This window comes from Indicator indicator, chromosome 8 (genome assembly GCF_027791375.1).
Source record: "Indicator indicator isolate 239-I01 chromosome 8, UM_Iind_1.1, whole genome shotgun sequence".
Taxonomy (NCBI): domain Eukaryota; kingdom Metazoa; phylum Chordata; class Aves; order Piciformes; family Indicatoridae; genus Indicator; species Indicator indicator.
In genome coordinates, this window is record NC_072017.1 from 33,363,465 (window position 1) to 33,380,926 (window position 17,462).

A 17,462-nucleotide genomic window follows, 5' to 3' on the forward strand; every position below is an offset into this window, starting at 1 on the left:
GCCTGGAAATGTTCAAGAGAGCATTAGGAAGATGAGACAAGTCCATTGCCAGAACAGGGCTGCAACTGCAGCATATTTTGGTGCAAGGATGAAGGAGTGAGGAGAGTGTGAAGTACATCTCTTTCCACAGATTTCACAGAAGTGATGTCCAGTTCCTTTTGAGATCACCTCCCCTCTGCTCCCCTCTCTCCTTTGTTCTTCCTAGCTAAAATACCATCAGTCTATGTGGCACAAACTTAAAGCCACAGCCTCCCACCAGCTATGAGATCTCACAGCACTGCAACTGGCAGGTCAGGCTGTAAAGCAGGAGCTCCCCATGGCAGCCTCCTCTACTGCATGCGCAGCAGTTGTACAGCCAGGCATAGGAGCACCTGCTGCAGTCTCTGCCACATTTTGTTCCCATCACATAGAAACACAAGAATTATAAAATTGGATCAAATTAGAAGTCCACCTTGCCCTGTATCACCTCCTTCTTCCCTGATCTGCTGTGGAAGGGTAAGCATGCAGCAATATTTCTCTTAACACTCACCACCAGCTCCTAGCAATCTGAAGCTAAAGAACTTCCTGCTAAAGTACATTTAATACTTCAGAATTTCTGCTTCCAATAATTTATCTATTCCAGATCACATAATTATGTATCCTTTTGTTCTGAACATTTCACTGAATAATTTCACATCATATGCCCTGGGTTTTGTATTAGAGGAAAAAAATCATAAACAGTCATTTCTCATTCATCTGTTCTGTGAAATTCAAGACTACAGAGACTTCTATCATCTTCGTTGTAACTCTTCCAGGACTAAGAACCCTAAAATATCTAAAGACTCCTTAATAAAATGTTTTATCTGTGATCACCTCTGTTGTTGTTCTATGTACGTATTTTAATTTTATAAGAAAAAGGGTTACCAGAACTTCAGGTAACAATGAATCTATAGATAAAATACATCATTTATACCAGGGCATATTAAGTTTTTATGGTTTGTTTTCTATCCCTTTTCTAATTCCTACTAGTCTAGTTGCCTTCTTTTTGCCTGCTATTGTGCTTTGAACTAGCATTTGCTTAGAATGAAGTGTTACAATGTTAAAATCTCTCTTGTGCCATATGTAACACAGTGTCCTTGTATTGAAATGGACCATTAGTACTGGTTTTCCAAAGTCCATTCATCTGCACTGAATCTCAAGTGCCATTTTAGCACTCCATCATGCAATGCAAGCCTTTCTACAGTTCTTTCTAACAGGATTTAATTTTTACTACCTTGAGTAAATCAGAGCCCTGAGTAAAATACCACCTTACTCACCCCTTTCCCCTTGTTTTCTCTTTGTTGACAACTATTAAACCTTGATACATGCAAGTTAAATTTATTTAAACTTATTTGGTGAGTGACACGGTGTCACTGTACATTAGAGGTTGGAAGAGACCTTAAGAGATCATTAGGTCCAACTCCCCCGCCAAAGCAGGATCGTTTAGGATAGTCCACACAGGAATGCAACCAGGTGGGTTTTGAAAGTCTCCAGACAAGCAGACTCCACAACCTCTCTGGGTAGCCTGTTCCAGTGCTGTCACCCACACCTTAAAGAAGTTTCTCCTCAAGTTGAGGTGAAATCTTCTATGTTCAAGTTTGTATCCATTGTTCCTTGTCTTACTACTGTACACTACCCAAAAGAGCCTGGCCCCCTCCACTCAACACCCTCCCCTTAGCTATTGATAAACATTGATCAGATCCCCTCTCAGTCTTCTCTTCTCAAGACTGAACAGCCCCAGCGCTCTCAGTCTCCACTCATAGTCTTTCCATAAACTCCTGTAAAATACAACAATTAAATCAAAATTACTTCTTCCAATAGGTCTGTAAGGCACCTTTTACATCTTGCACAGTCTTTCCCATTACACCAATCTTATCCACCTGGCTACAGCTCCAAATTACTTTGTTTCAAAGCCAAACTCACTAACTCGACAGTTTCCAAGGTTTCTGTTAAAACTTCAAAAATGTGTCATGGACACCACCACCTGTTCTTGGAATACTAACAAACATGAAATTTCAGTTCGTTTTGAAACAGTTGTATACAAAAAAATCAACTTACTTACATGATGTGACTTGAGAGGTCTCTGGTAGGTGTAGTTTGATTTGGGCTTCAGGATTCATTTTGTTTTACAAACTTCAACTAACACCAAATATGCTGTTGATTTTAAAGAATTTGTATGCTGACAAAGACCAATTGATTTTCTTTCCATCCATTTCAGGCATATTTAAAACCAAGCATTCCAGTCATTTTTCCTATTTTTTTCTATTTATAACACCTATTAAGAAGCATAAATACTTAGGTCAGCTGCTTATTTGCCTAATTAATCTTATTAGCATCTGACCTATCTTCAGGGTTTTTCAGAACTTCACTAACAAGAGGATATACTAATGCCAAATTCTGTAATCTTGCACATGTGTCACTGTTGCCCCTAGTTCTTGTTTAAACAACAGGTTCCTAATGCACAGTTGGATTATATGTTCTGATGGGCATGTGAAGGCTGCCGATCTCCTGCCAATCTCATTCATGGATTAAGAAAACATTACCCCAGGTCTGCAAAATCTTCAAGGTCAGCAAACACAAGATTAATCAACAAAAACAGCCACTAGACCTACAGACAATAACATCATTCAATAAAATTCCAGTCAATAAAAGTTCTCTGTTTTGTTATTCATATTTTAAAATAAATGTGTGTGTGAAATAAAGCAGTAAAATTCTGCCCACCTTGGGAAGGTCGCTACCTTTGCTTTCAACCACAAATGAATTCACTTTTTCCCTTTCAGAGACAGGTATCTAACTAAGTGCAAAACTAACGCACAATTCTTAATCCTTTAGAAATTGTTCTGCTAAAAAGATGTGGTTTTCAGCTACAGCACAAGCCAGAACTTCAAATAAGTAACAAAAATTCATTTAGAAAATAAGACAACTCTCTAAAAAGATGAAGATGAAAGAGAGTTTTTTGTAAATGAAATATAATATAGGTGAACACTAAGAATATTACTGCAGAGGGAAAAAAACAAACAAACAAACTAGGGGAAATAGGATATATGAGATGAAATAGTTATAACAAACCCTATCTTCCCATGCTTTTTCCATCGTTGTCCAACTTAATTGTAAGAGATTATTTTAACCAACTCTGTTATAACAATATTGCTAATTGTTGCCTTCTCAAGAAAAACATTTCAAATTTTAGATGGTAATAAATGCATAGAGACAGTTCATTTCCAACTCCACCCTCCCCTACTGTTTACCTCTAAAACTGCCGAGGAACTTAACAATATTTTAAACCTGAATCTTTATAATGGTGTACCCTAATAAATACGTTGAGCAGAAAGTGTTGGATCAATAAAAGCACATTGAAAGCAATTTTCAGATTGAATCTGTTTCTCTGTGAATAAAGCAATGTTTAACTGCAAATTTATTTTCAGATAAGGTTTTGTTTTGTTATGGTCAAACATATTATTGTTTACAGGATCACTGGAGTAGTTCTCAAACTACACATCATTTTATTTCTTACCTGCAGCAATGTCAAAATAAAGGCAAAAGAAACAAAGGAAAGAGCATATCATTATTTTATATACTTTTGACCATTGTGGACTTTTTTTTTTTTCTTTCAGTAACTCAAAAGGTAGAAAAGCTTAAAACTTTAAAAATGTATTTAAAGCAGAAAATTTCTCACCTGACCCTAAATGTGATCTTGTGGACTCGACTCCAATGAGCTTATATTTATACTTTATGTTCAAAACAGCTTTCTGGTTAGCCTGCTGTAAAGGGGGTTTAAAGGAGCACGTAGTCACAACTCTTAGTAGCTGCAAATCAGAGGATAGGTAAAGGAATAGTAATGTTTTAGAAACACAGAGGGCTCAGAGGGGTGGGGGGGGGGGGAAGAAAATGTAATGCAGCCAAAAAGAGGGGGGCAGAAAGTGTATGTGCTGCAAATGTCACAGAGAAGTTGTTATTTTTAGACTTATTGAAGATGAAAAAAAATGAACTGCCTTAATACCATCCTATTTATATGCTAAATTACATCATCTTTCTCCTTGTAACAAAAGAAAAAAAAATCCTCATTACAAAGAAATATAAATATCCAGTTACACCTCAGTGTACACTACCTTCTAATCGAAATTCACTTCAGCCTCAGGCTGTGCTGGAATTTCTCAAGTAATTTTTAACCTTAAAGATGTTATTACCTCGCTACTCAAAAAGGGCACACACACTTCACAAGAGTTCAGCCTACTGTGAGGAGAAAGAAAACGTGGTTTTAAGGGTTTTGTGCCGAGCATAGTGATCTCCATGCTCAAGCAAGTACCCGAGGCAATCTCGCTGAAGATCGTGCACGGGTGAATTGACACTGACGAGCACCGCCCAGCTCAGAGCCAGGCATCACCAACTCCCAGGCTGCGGCACATGCACATGGCAGATCAGCTCTACACGGACTTCACACCTCTCTCGGCCACGCCGCGTCCGTGGGCGGCTAACGAATGCATTGGTGCTCCTTCTCTGAGGGCTCTACCTCGCCCAGCCCTCTGCGCGCCTCACGCATCTGAGGCTCAACCCGCCGCGCCTCAGGGTTCCCTCAGCGCTGCCTCAGCTGAGGGAGCCGCTGCGCACGCGGTCGAGCGCCTCAGGGTTCCCTCAGCTGCGGAGCTGCTGCGCACACGGTCGAGCGCCTCAGGGTTGCCTCAGGGTTCCCTCAGCTGAGGAGCTGCTGCGCACGCGGTCGAGCGCCCCAGGGTTCCTTCAGCGCTGCTTTGAGCTGAGGACCTGCTGCGCACGGGATCGAGCGCCTCAGGGTTCCCTCAGCGCTGCTTCATCTGAGGAGCTGCTGCGCACGGGATCGAGCGCCTCAGGGTTCTCTCAGCGCTGCCTCATCTGAGGAGCTGCTGCGCACGGGATCGAGCGCCTCAGGGTTCTCTCAGCGCTGCCTCATCTGAGGAGCTGCTGCGCACGGGATCGAGCGCCTCAGGGTTCTCTCAGCGCTGCCTCATCTGAGGAGCTGCTGCGCACGGGATCGAGCTCTTCAGGGTTCCTTCAGCGCTGCTTTGAGCTGAGGAGCTGCTGCGCACAGGGAGCTGGTGCTGTTGCCGGACGCTCCCCGAGTCTCCAGGAGGTCCCTCTGCGGCTGCAGCCGTCCGTTTCTCTCTTCCTCCTCTCACCCTCCCCACCCAGTTCCTGTGGCTGGGCCTTACAGTTTTGCACTAGAGCGCGGCGAGGGACCCCCGCCGTCTGCACTGACCCGGGCTGTGACGGCTTTCCCCAGGCACCAAGTCAGGCGTGCTCATTAAGGGGTTCCTCCCTCCCTTTAATGGGGTACCTAGCCTTCAGCAGAGCTTTGTTGCACATTCACCCAACAGTAGTGGCTGTCACTATTCAGCGTCCTCAGAGTCACAGTAAACTACAAACAACCAGGGGCTGAGGTTTTGGAGTCTCCCTCTCTGGAGGTATTCCAAACCCACTTGGATGTGTTCCTGTGTGATTTACTTTAGGTGATCTTCCTCTAGCAGTGGAGTTGGACTAGGTGATCTTCAGAGGTCCCTTACAACCCCTGCCTTTCTGTGATTCTTTGATTCATGGTGGTGCTTTTTAAACAGTCTCATTCTGTTTATTTTAATAGGTCTTAACCTGGTTTTATGTTCTTATTAATGACTATAGAGTAGCAATAGTAGTGGGAATCCCTTCCCTAAAGCACCCATGTCCTGCAGAAGCCGGAGGAGAGGTGAGGAGACAATACAAGCTTTTGGAAGAGAATTAACACATCTCAAAAACAGGCAGCAAAGCTTTCCTCCATATTGCTAATTATTATTATTACTACAGTCTCTGCTGTTTCTGTCTTTATTTCCCCAAAACTCTCAGATGACAAATGCTGATCACGTAACTTTTTGCTCACACATCACAGTGACTGAGCTGTATGTATAGTTTCTAGCTTTCCATCTATATGTAGCACTGATTTCTAAAACGACAGCTGGCCTCAATGTTTGCTCTTGAAATGCAGCACCCTTGTTAAACATGCCCTCCTTCTGTGGGAACCTAGGGGGCTGATAGATGGCTTGTTTCGTTTGCACCAAACCTACCACTCCGTACAGATGATTTTCTGAAGACAGACAATATCACAGCTTGGTACATCCACTTAGACCATGGAGAAATGTGGGAAGAAAAACAAAGGAGCACATTTTCTCCCCTGGCATATGCATTCTGACATTGGATTGGGCTTCAGGCATTAGAATGTGCTGCTCGGGGAGGTGCTTGAGCCACCAACCCTGGATGTGCTTAAAGGTCGTTCAGATGTGGTGCTTGGGGATATGGTTTAGGGGTGAACCTCATAGAATAGAGGTTTCATTTGGACTTGGTGATCCTGAGGGTCTTTTTCAACCTGAATGATTCTGTGATTCTGTGATTCAGATGGGAGATTAGATGTCAAGTATTTCCCAGAGCAGAAAACTGGCAGTCATAGGTAAAGCAGTTACTCCAATTGGGCAGGCAACAATCCCCACCCTACTGTTTCCACAAACCTACACCTTTTATTAGAATCATATTTCATGAGGGCATATTAAGATTCTAAGTCCCCTGTTTAAACATACCACAGCATTTCCAGAAACACCTTTCTTGCATTCACACAGAGCATCTGTATGAAACTAGTGCAGATTCCTTGTGACCACAGCTGGCAGTCCAAGCAGCAAATATAGGCCTCAACCTGAAAAACTACAGTAATAAAATTTAAACTCAGAGGGATTCACAGACTCACAGAATGTTAGGGGCTAGAAGGGACATCAAAAGATTATCCAGTCTAACCCCCTGCCAGAGCAGGATCACCTAGACCAGATCACACAGGAACACTTCCAGGTGGGTTTTGAGTATCTCTAGAGAGGGAGATTCCACAACCCCCTGAGCAGCCTGTTCCAGTCTTCTGTCACCCTCATAGGGAAAAAAAATTTCCTCGTGTTTCCATGAAACTTCCTATGCCTCAACTTCCACCCATTGCCCCTTGTGCTGTCATTGGGCACCACTGAGCAGAGCCTGGCTCCATTCTCTTAGCACTCACCCTTTACATATTTATAAACATGAATGAGGTCACCCCTTAGTCTCCTCCTCTCCAAGCTCCAGAGCCCTCAGCTCCCTCAGGCTCTCCTCATAAGGAAGATGTTCCACTGCCTTCATCATTTTTGTGTCTCTGCGATGGACTCTTTCAAGCAGTTCCCTGAGGTCCTTCCTGAACTGAGGGGCCCAGAACTGGACACAATACCCCAGATGCAGCCTGACCCGGCCGGTGTAGAGTGGAAATGCAATTCTCAATAAAATAATGTTTTTCTTAACATTAGGCCTCCATGGGGGGGGGGGGGGGGGGGGGGGAGAGGGGGGGGGAGAAAGGACAAGGTTGAAAATATGTGTTCATCTTTATTGATACTAAACAGCATTTCTTGATACGGTTTTCAACAACAGCTTTGTGGAATATACAACCCCAAGAAAATCAATACCACAGAGGAAGCTGTAGATGGCGTATTCCCACAATTTTCCTCCAGTTATGTGCGGTGTAACTGAACTCTGCCCATTTCACTGTTGCAAACATGATGCAGCAGAAAACTTTCCTATTTCCAGTGTTTAAAAAAAAAAACAAAAAACAGTATTTATGAAGAATACCTTCAGGCTAGGCCAGCTCTGAGATTGAACATATCCATACTGTGCTGTCTGCTCACATGAAGAAATCGTGCTGCATCAACATCCATTCCAGAATTACGTGCAAATAAGGATGCCTTTAAAAAGCTGCTACAAGAGGAAATCAGTAATGAAACTCTTTTATGATAATTGATATTCTGTGATAACTGATAATATCCTCCTGTTTAGGTAAAGCATTCATGATTCTTATCCAGGTTACATATGTGAAATGCTAATGGAGCTCTCACATAAGCAAGGTCTTAAATATGAGTGATGAGGGTCAGCATTCACCTGAGTATGGGCCTCTGATCCAGGACTGACAGTGATCCCTGTGCCAATAAATGTATTCAGTATACAGAAGTCTCGTCTCTGCTTCTCCAGTCATTTCTGGAGCAGGATTCATACAGCAAAAACTAGAAGATTCTGTTGCTCTCTTTTTCTAGTATCCTCCCTAACTGAATTGGGTGTAGCCAAATTGCTGTAGTATAAAATCTTGTAAGGAGAGGAAGCCAATAAAAATACACACGTTTTACACAGGCATCCTCATAAAAAAACAATCTCACAATGTGAAACTAGCAGATAAGCATTTTGCCAAAATACCAGAATAAAAACCAACATAAAGAAAGATGTATTTTGGGTTCACATGAGAAGTCGCAGGCTTAAAATGCAGTATGAGAGAGAGGCATTATGCATTCAGGAAAGCTTTCTAGGGAAGGCTGCTTCATGAAACTTGTAGAAATCAAAGAATGTTAAAAAAAAACCCCAAAACTATAAATATTCAAAATACAAAGCATTAAATATACTTTCTAAAGAATTGCTCAAGCAATGTGAAAAGGTCCTTTAATAATGCTGTGCTCCTATTTCTGATGCACCTAAGATCGTGTAGACTCTGAAACTCATATTCTCTGAATTACACTATACAAAGGTCTTGCCTAAAGACAATGTAACAGTGTGAGGACTGCATTTTATGGTGGAAAAAAAAAAAGGGGAGAGGGGAGGGTAAAGGCATTAAAACTGGTCTTAATGCAAAAAGAAACAGTGAACAGGGAAGATGAAGATCATTACAATGATAAATTACACAGTGTTTCAAGATAATTCAGATTAAATAGTCCAAATATCCAGATGTCTTTCTGTTGGGAATATTGCCATGAGATGATTCTCCTTACCCTAGCATTTCTTTCTACATTCTGCTTCGAATTCTGCATGTTTCATTTTTCAAGCCTGTCATGTAAAAATATCTACCTATAGCTTTCCACCAGGGTTCTTCCCATGGCTCAGATCTCACTCTGATCATAGTATTGTCTTCCAGTCCACTGTGAGATTCGCTGATTTGTTTTCTTTTCACATTCCCAACTACAAAATTCAAGAATTCACTGAGAATGAAGAGTATTGGAGGGGAGAGGAAAGTCAGTCTTGTGTCATTTATAATGAAAGCAAATGAAAAGCAAGTGTGATGAAATAAATGTGTAATCCCAGATTAATTGTTATAAATGAGACCAGGATCTAGCATCAGGAGTGGCTAAGATCTGGTAACTGAACACAAAGTTGTTCATGATTCAAATGCAGTCAGGAAAAGCAGTTAATAGAAATTAGCTTCTCCTTGACAGCTGTTCGGCAGCTTGTGGGAACTGAGAGTGCAGTGTTCTTACTCCAGCTGCCAGTGAGCAGCTGCCTGGCTCAGAAAAAAAAAACAGCATCCCCAAACTGACAGTGAGACAAATCAGCAGATTCAGCTCTTTCGTCCACATCCTGCACTTGCCAAAGCCATGTGGCTGCTGTTAGCATCACACCAGCCCTGAACTAACAAGCTCTCCTCAACGTTTACTGTTAGCCTCAGCTCAGGAACATATAATGGTACAGTCACTAACTTCTGGTTGGCTGTGAGAGCAAGTTGTGCTTGCCTGTGTCTGTCTGAAACATCTGGTTTTAGTGTATATGGAGCATGGGCCATTCTTGCCCTTCATCATATCAGAAAAGTACACAGAGCACTTTGCTCATGAAACTTTCTGCTAAATGAATGTCCCCAAAGTCCTTGATAACTAAATCTGCCTCCTGTTAAATCCTAAAGTTACAAAATGAGGCTTTATGATAACTGAAATAAGGCTTGGTGTGAGACTCTTGCACTCAACAAAACAGTGTGCAGTCAGCTGAGTCTGCTGTTCTACAGCAAACACAGAATCACACACACAATCACACAGAATCAGCCAGGCTGGAAAAGACCTCAGAGATCATCAAGTCCAACCTATCACCTAACACCTCCTGACAACTACACCACGGCTCCAAGTGCCACATCCAATCCCCTCTTGAACACCTCCAGGGACAGTGACTCCACCACCTCCCTAGGCAGCACATTCCAATGGCCAATTACTCTTTCTGTGAAGAACTTTCTCCTCCCCTGGTATAGCTTGAGACTGTGTCATCTATGGGCCTTCTCCTAGTAAATTCTTACCACTGGAGAAATTTAAACCTGAGAGCAAGACAGGAGACAGAAGGAAAAAGACTCAAGCTTCCAGCTCAGTGTTCTGGGCACACAGTGGTATCGCTTGAATGCCACCCAAAATCACACCCACATTCAGAAGCAAAATGGATTGCTGAGGCAGAGTGGATGTCAGATGAGTTTCTGCTACATTCACCAGCCGCAGGTTTGCCAGGCTCAACTTTAATCAGCCTGTCTTCAACTCACACTGTCTATAGATTGCTGTCAGAGCAGAATACCTGTGCTCAACATTCACATTGCCCAGCTGAATACAATAACCTAGCCTCTAAAGCTAGTTTAGATACTAGTTTTAGTATCACCTCTTTTCAAAGGGAGAATTGGATTTTGTCCCAGAACTGAAGCAAGCTGAATTCAATCTTATTTAACCAGGACAAAAAATGCTCTTGCACAAACCTGTGCAAATGCAAGGAAGAACAAGAGCTTCCCCTATTAAAATAAGATCAAAGCTTCCTCCAGTGTTTCTCTTTCAAGTTTTGTGACTCTGAGGTGTTTTCTGGCATAGGAGCTTTATCATCTTCCGTGACAGCTTGCCCATTGACAGGCCACTTTGGGAACCTTCCATGGCAGTGTGAGAAAACCAACTGGGCTGGAGCAATGAATACCCCTTAAGGATATAGGTTATTTGAATGTTACTCTACAGCACCATCAGAGTTCATACTTTGCTGGGTGTGCATCCTGGACAATTAGAGTGAGATTTGTTCTCGGCCTTACATTTATTATTCTATTTTAGGAACTAAAAGGCTTATCCTTCCTCACCTCATCAGTGGCTTTACGCAGCCTGTGGCCAGTTTCTATGGTAACTGTAAGGACAGGTTGAAATGTACGGATGTAACGTAGAACTGTACTTCCAGCAGCAGTCAGGAAGGGGTCAAGGAGAAAGGACTTCATGGATATATATTTTTCAACGCTTTTAAGAAGCTAGATTAGAGCTTCAGGGGTGAAGGGAAAAGGGAGGGTCAAAAGCTAAAAACAAAGTGATTGCAAGAAGGAGGAGACATTGAGATAAAAATATGGAGGACTTGGACAACAACACTGTAAAACTTAATTGAAGTAGTAAGGTGGAAGGATGTCAACTATCTCTGGGAAAGATATTGCATTAGCAAATCTTGCTGTTTGTTCTTTGCTCTGCAAAGACACAGACACACTGAAATAAGAGAAAGACTTGCACAACTGGGTTTTTGTTATGTTCTTCCTCTCTACTTAGTGTTGGATACATTTTTATTAAAAAAAAAAAAAAGCACTGATTATTAAACACAGAGGCTTTTACTGAAATCACACTGCTGATACTCTTTGGGATATGTGATAGCACGCCAGCTGTACTGTGAGATCAGAGGCAAGCAATGTATAGCAGGTGCTATAGGTTCCAGATCAGCATTCCCTAACTTCCCACACACATCCCCCCCACCCCGCCCCCACATTCAAACATCACTTTAGGGGACACCTTTTACTGGGGGTAACCCCTCTGCACCTCATTTTTAAGTGCTGGGGTTCTCATGCCCGTTCCTGAACGTGTAACAACATTTAGTAATTCAGCCCTTTGGTACAGAGAAAAGTTACATCAGAAATGATTTTTCAGGAAAAAAACAGCAAGCAAGCACAACTTGGCTGTTCCTTGTGGACAAGGGCTTGTGAGGCCCTAAAAGCTTTTGAGCTGTAGGTGTTATAGCTAACAGCCACATGCACATCTAACGGAGCTGGCAGGATGGTGGGTATAGTGTTGGGGTGGGTATTTTCAGCAAAAGACTGACATTTCACTTCAAGCTCCTAGGTGATGATTTGCCCACACTTACTTCTATCCCTCCTTTTCCACTAGAGAATAAAGTGTAAGCATTCCTTTGTCTTTCCATTCAATTCAACTCTCTCCCAACCAAACCCCACTTCAACATTAAAAAATATAGAAATAAAACTGCGGACCTTACAGGACACTTGCCAAGTAATATCCTTTGCTATTCCACTACTACATACATAGAAAATGCATGTAAATATGTTACAGCCTCCTTTTTATCTCCAGAAATGCAAATTCTTCAGGGAGTGGATTAGGACGATGCATTTGTGCAGTATCTAACGCCTTGATGTTAGATAAGGTCTATATATATATATGCTGTTAAAATACCTGCTTTGTAAACAGAGATAAAAGACACAGCAGTGACACAGAATTTAAGTTCTAACTCACGTGCCTGCATGTTGCTGATGAAAGGAGTACTTCCTGTGCTTTAAACACACTGCTACACAGACAGCTCAAGTGTAAAATCTGAGGGACGACTGATGACTCCAATCAGCACATTCCAGACAGAAAGATTTTTCCCAAAATGCCAAGCAACATTGTGCACTTCTGTCATTAGCTATGGAAAAAAAATACACTATGTAAACATTTCCTCTGACACCAGAGCCAACCTTTTACAAATATTTTCTGAACTATTAATGTTTTCTATAATACAGCAAGGCACAATTGTTGTTTTGCAAGGTGGCTGACTTTATATGATAAAAGCTTTGCTGTATTCTTCTGATTTTGATCTTAAACCATACCTACAGCTATTGGGTTTGTTTCACTTTTTCATCTGCAGTAAAATATATGGATTTCTACAGAATTCTTCACCAATATATCCAAATTCAGTTTGCTTCATTATCTTGGGAGGGAATCAATCACTCAATAAAGTCTTTGCAAATTCAAGCATAAAAAGAGAGTGATTTTAAACACTGACTAAGAAGGAGAGAATACATTAATCCTGGAATGTCTGAGAATGAAATATACATTCATGCTCATGACTTCTTGTTTACTGTTTCTAATTTCTGGTTACCTTCTGTGCCAAAGTCTATTTTCTTTTTATTGGAAAGTTTGTATTGAAAAGTTCCACTTTCTCCCACACTTGCGTTCATGGCACAGGATCCCAGGCAAAGACATTTGAATTTTTAGCTATCTTATTCAAGAAAGTGATTTGACTGTCTCTTCCATTTAGCTTTTAGGAAGGATGACTAGTCCATATGCTATCTTGAACAAAGACCACAATTGTCTCCTAGGATCTGCTGCAATATAATGCTGTTTCCTCCATTACTTTGCAATTCTAGCCCGTAACTACTAAACTAGTTAGTGAAGAACATTCTGCTCTGATCACAGAATCACAGAATTATTGAGACTGGACCTTAGGTCCAGACTATGACCTAACACCACCACATCAGCTAAACCACACCACCAAGAGCCACATCCAATCTTTTCTTAAAGACCTCCAGTGATGGTGACTCCATCATCTCTCTGGGCAGTCCATCCTGGTGCCTAATCAGCCTTTCTGCGAGGAAGTGCTCCCTAATATCTAACCTAAACCTCCAGCTTCATACCCTGCCCCCTTGTCCTGTCACTGGTTGCCTGGGAGAAGAGCCTGACTGCCACCTGACTACAACTTCCCTTCAGGTAGTTGTAGAGAGCGATAAGGTCCCCCTTGAGTTTCCTCTTCTCCAGGCTGAACACCCCCAGCTCCCTCAGCCTCTCCTCATAAGACTTTCCCTCCAGCCCCCTCACCAGTCTCGTCGCTCTCCTCTGGACCCACTCCAGCACCTCAGTATCCTGATGCATTTGTCCTTCTGCAACACCTCTGGAAACTGAAAGGCTAGTGTACAAACAGTTCATTAAATGTTACTTACTGCTTGCCCTAAAAACACAGAAGCCACCTGACAGGCATCCTATTGACTGTGTATGATATTTCTGTTAATCATCTCAACAAAAACTTGTATGGATAGTTTTAGCTGCTGCATGATCTTAAGTGCCCAAAGGCTATTTCAGTTGGACCTTATACACAATGAACCAGGGAGCCCTCATGCTGCACAATATGTTCCAGCTTCCTACCTCATATGGCTTCTTCCTTCTCCAAATCACCAGATTAGATCCAGGCTCCCAGCACCTCCTTATGCAACTTAACATTATCATCTCCTCAGGGAGCTGAAATTGGTTTTTAGCCTGCTCCTAAAGAGCAACTGAACTCTAGAAAAGTTGGTTTTCTGGGTTGGCATGCATTCAGCAGAGCAATGATGGAATGGGAGCTCCTAAGTTTGGCTTTGCTCAAGGTAATTCTTGTCACACATCTAAGTGATATGATCCTCTGTGTTGTATAAAAAGGCTTTGCATGTCAGATGCAGCACAGACATGTGGTCACCTGAGACCCAGCACTGTAACCAGGCTAATAACCCATTTTTTAAAAATCTGATTAACAGGGAAGTCTGTATTCATGCACCTTAGTTGCCTGGCAAAAGACAAGAGCAGACCTAGGCGAGGCTTCGGGCTTAATTTAGTTCTTTGCCAATTCTGCAACATATATTCATAGATTCATAGAATGGTTTTGGTTGGAAGGGACATTAAAGATCATCTAGTTCCAACCCCCCCTGTCATGGGCAGGGACACCTTCCACTAAGGCCAGGTTGCTCAAGGCCTCATCCAATCTGGCCTTGAACACCTCCAAGGAGGTAGCATCCATGACTTCCCTGGGCAACCTGTTCCAGTGTCTCACCACCCTTACTGTAAAGAATTTCTTCCTAAAGAAGAAAGTCTAAATCTGCCCTCCTCAAGCTTCAATCCATTCTCTCTCATCCTATCACTATAAGCCCTTGTAAAAAGTCCCATACCATCTAGGTATCTATGTTGCAACACCCAATACCTGAATTAGCCAAGTTTTTCCATTGATAAGGTTATACCAGCACCAGAGAGCAGGCTATAAGGGATTACATTCTGGCATGCTGTTGATAGCTGAGCATGCCATCAAAAGTAACAGTACTTAACCAATTCATGTCCTTTCATTTCTCTGTTGCCTTTCAAAAAGTGCTAGAATGGCTGATTTTTCTATTTTGAACCTACTTAGAATTAAATATTAGTAATTCAGAACCCCAAGTGCAATGAAAAATTTGGTCAACAGAACACCTTGTGTACTGTTAGAACTTTCTGGATTCCTTCCATCTAGATTTCCAACTATTTTATAAATTACTCTACTTGCCTAGCTATTAAAGAACATTGACTGCCAAACTCTCTCAAGCAAGGCCACAATATATCAGTATTCATACAGACCAATCACCCTCCTTTAGTATTCTCACTAGTAGTTGTTTTGTCTTCTGCTGGAGCTTTTCATCCTTAGCCTTAAATTCCAAAGAACAAGAAACTGGCATGCTACCAATCTACTCTAGAATGCCTCAAGGGCTTTTGGCTGTGTAAGGAACAAATACTATCTCATCCCTTTAAGAGTTCAGATTAAATTCTTTTTTCCTTCCTTCTATTGCTCAAGTGTTCCTTGGCCAACTGAGATGGATGGGTAGCTCTAAGGTGCATATTACAGATTCATTTAAGCTTTGGGTAATGAGATTTCTTTTCCTGTGGGTACATTGTGAAGCACCCTCAGAGGTGGGTCACTTAAGATGTCTACTGAAATCCCTCTTTCTGTTCATTACAGTCAAATAGTCATCACAAGGAGTTTTCTCTTCAAAGATAACACTGTTTAAACTGAGCCAATCCAATTTCTTGTCTCTGCTTTCTGCAGATTATAAATACAGTGTAAAATAGGAGCAGGATGAAAAATATCCTTTCTTACCTATGCCTTTTGGATGTTCAAAATGTCTTACCCAGAAAGCCAGCTCCTACTACATCCTGAAATTTTATTCTTTGTGAGCTAACTATTTAATTCCTTCTCTACTTAAAACATCATATCTTAGCATTTTCCAAGCCAGGCAGTAGTTTTCACATCTCCTCTATTTCCTGGAAAACTTTCTGGGCCATGACAGTCAGGTTACTGAGCACCTCATCAATCTGTCTTGCTCTTGCAGACTGAGAGCTCTGTGATTTGGCTTCTGCGTTCACTCAGACACTTTTAACTGCATGGACAACAGAGTTTGTCTCCTCTGACAAAGCACTGGAGGCCTCCCAGAAGGAAGTGGGAGATGATACCCAAATGAATTTTGCAAAATCTCAAGTTCTTATGTCTCATTTCCTGGACTTCTTAGAACATCTTCTGGTTGCCTCTCAGTGCTCCCAGCATCAATGAAACAGTTCTGTTTGGGCTTACCAGGAATATCAGCTTACAAATTTCCTTCCTGGAAACCCTCTCACTTTGTCACCAGCACATCAAAATCTAGCCTACATTTAACAGAGAAAATTATAGGGTGTCTGTGAAGGTTGAATGCCTTGGATAGCACTTTTATTGTTTCCTGTATTACAGTCCTTAAATGGCAATGAAAAACAGACAGGGTGAGGAAGGTCCACTATTGTCCAAATGACACATGTCTGTTTTCTGCTGTCATTAGCGTAGGACCAGAGCAGCAGGCTGGCTATGGAGCAGGTGAAGCTACTAGTCCAAGGTTACCATGATACATCCACACCTTCCTTACTTGCCAGTACCTCTCTTCTGATAGGCATGTAGGAGCCCTTCCATGAGCTCTGCCTTATGCTTATGCTGTAATGCTACTGTTAAAGCACCTGTAGGGCTGCTTCATGCCTCCTGTCTAGCTCAAAGCAGTGGCTGCTCATCTGCAGCGCAGCATTTCTCTTCTGTGTCAGATGAATCTTTAAAAAACTGTAACCAAATTTAAAAAACCCAAACAACCAGCCACACAACACTGAACTGAAAGCATGCCCAGACAGAAATGAAAATTACACTAGTCCAAGGACTAGCTCTAGCCCAGATGAGTCTGGATCAAGTCCCACAAAATATTATTAGATATTGGAAGAGACTAATTGAATTTTAGTTGCTCGTTAGTCCTATAATACTACAAAACTCCCAATCACTGAAAACTGGAATATTTCACCTTTCTGATACTGGTAAATAGTTGCTTGTAGAATTGGCATGGATTGAATGACCTCAGTTTCTAATAAACTGATGTGTTTGCTAATTGACATCTATACACAACAATGCAGAGAGATGCGATTTAGGTATTACCAAACTGCCAAATGAAGCTCTGACCTGGTGCAAAGGTCAGGGACTGATTGAAAACTGAAGCAAGCAGTAAACTTCCACATGCTCACAAGCACAGCTATCTCCATCCTAGAACCAGTCAGGTACATGAACTATTCATAAGGCTGATCTAAAATATTATTTTTATTTTAGTTAAATAGCTGGTTCTTCTGTCCTGCCTAAATTAATTAGCAAACAGGCTATGCTCCTATGTCTCTATGCCATCTGTTTTCCTTCCTCTCTGATTTTCCTCTCACCTCAGTATACTCATTGAGAACAAATATGAAATCTTCCAGCCTGTATTTTCAGGCTACACAGGAGGTCAGACTCCACTTTTAAGATATGTACTCCTGTAAGACAAATTTGAATTTGCCTTTCAT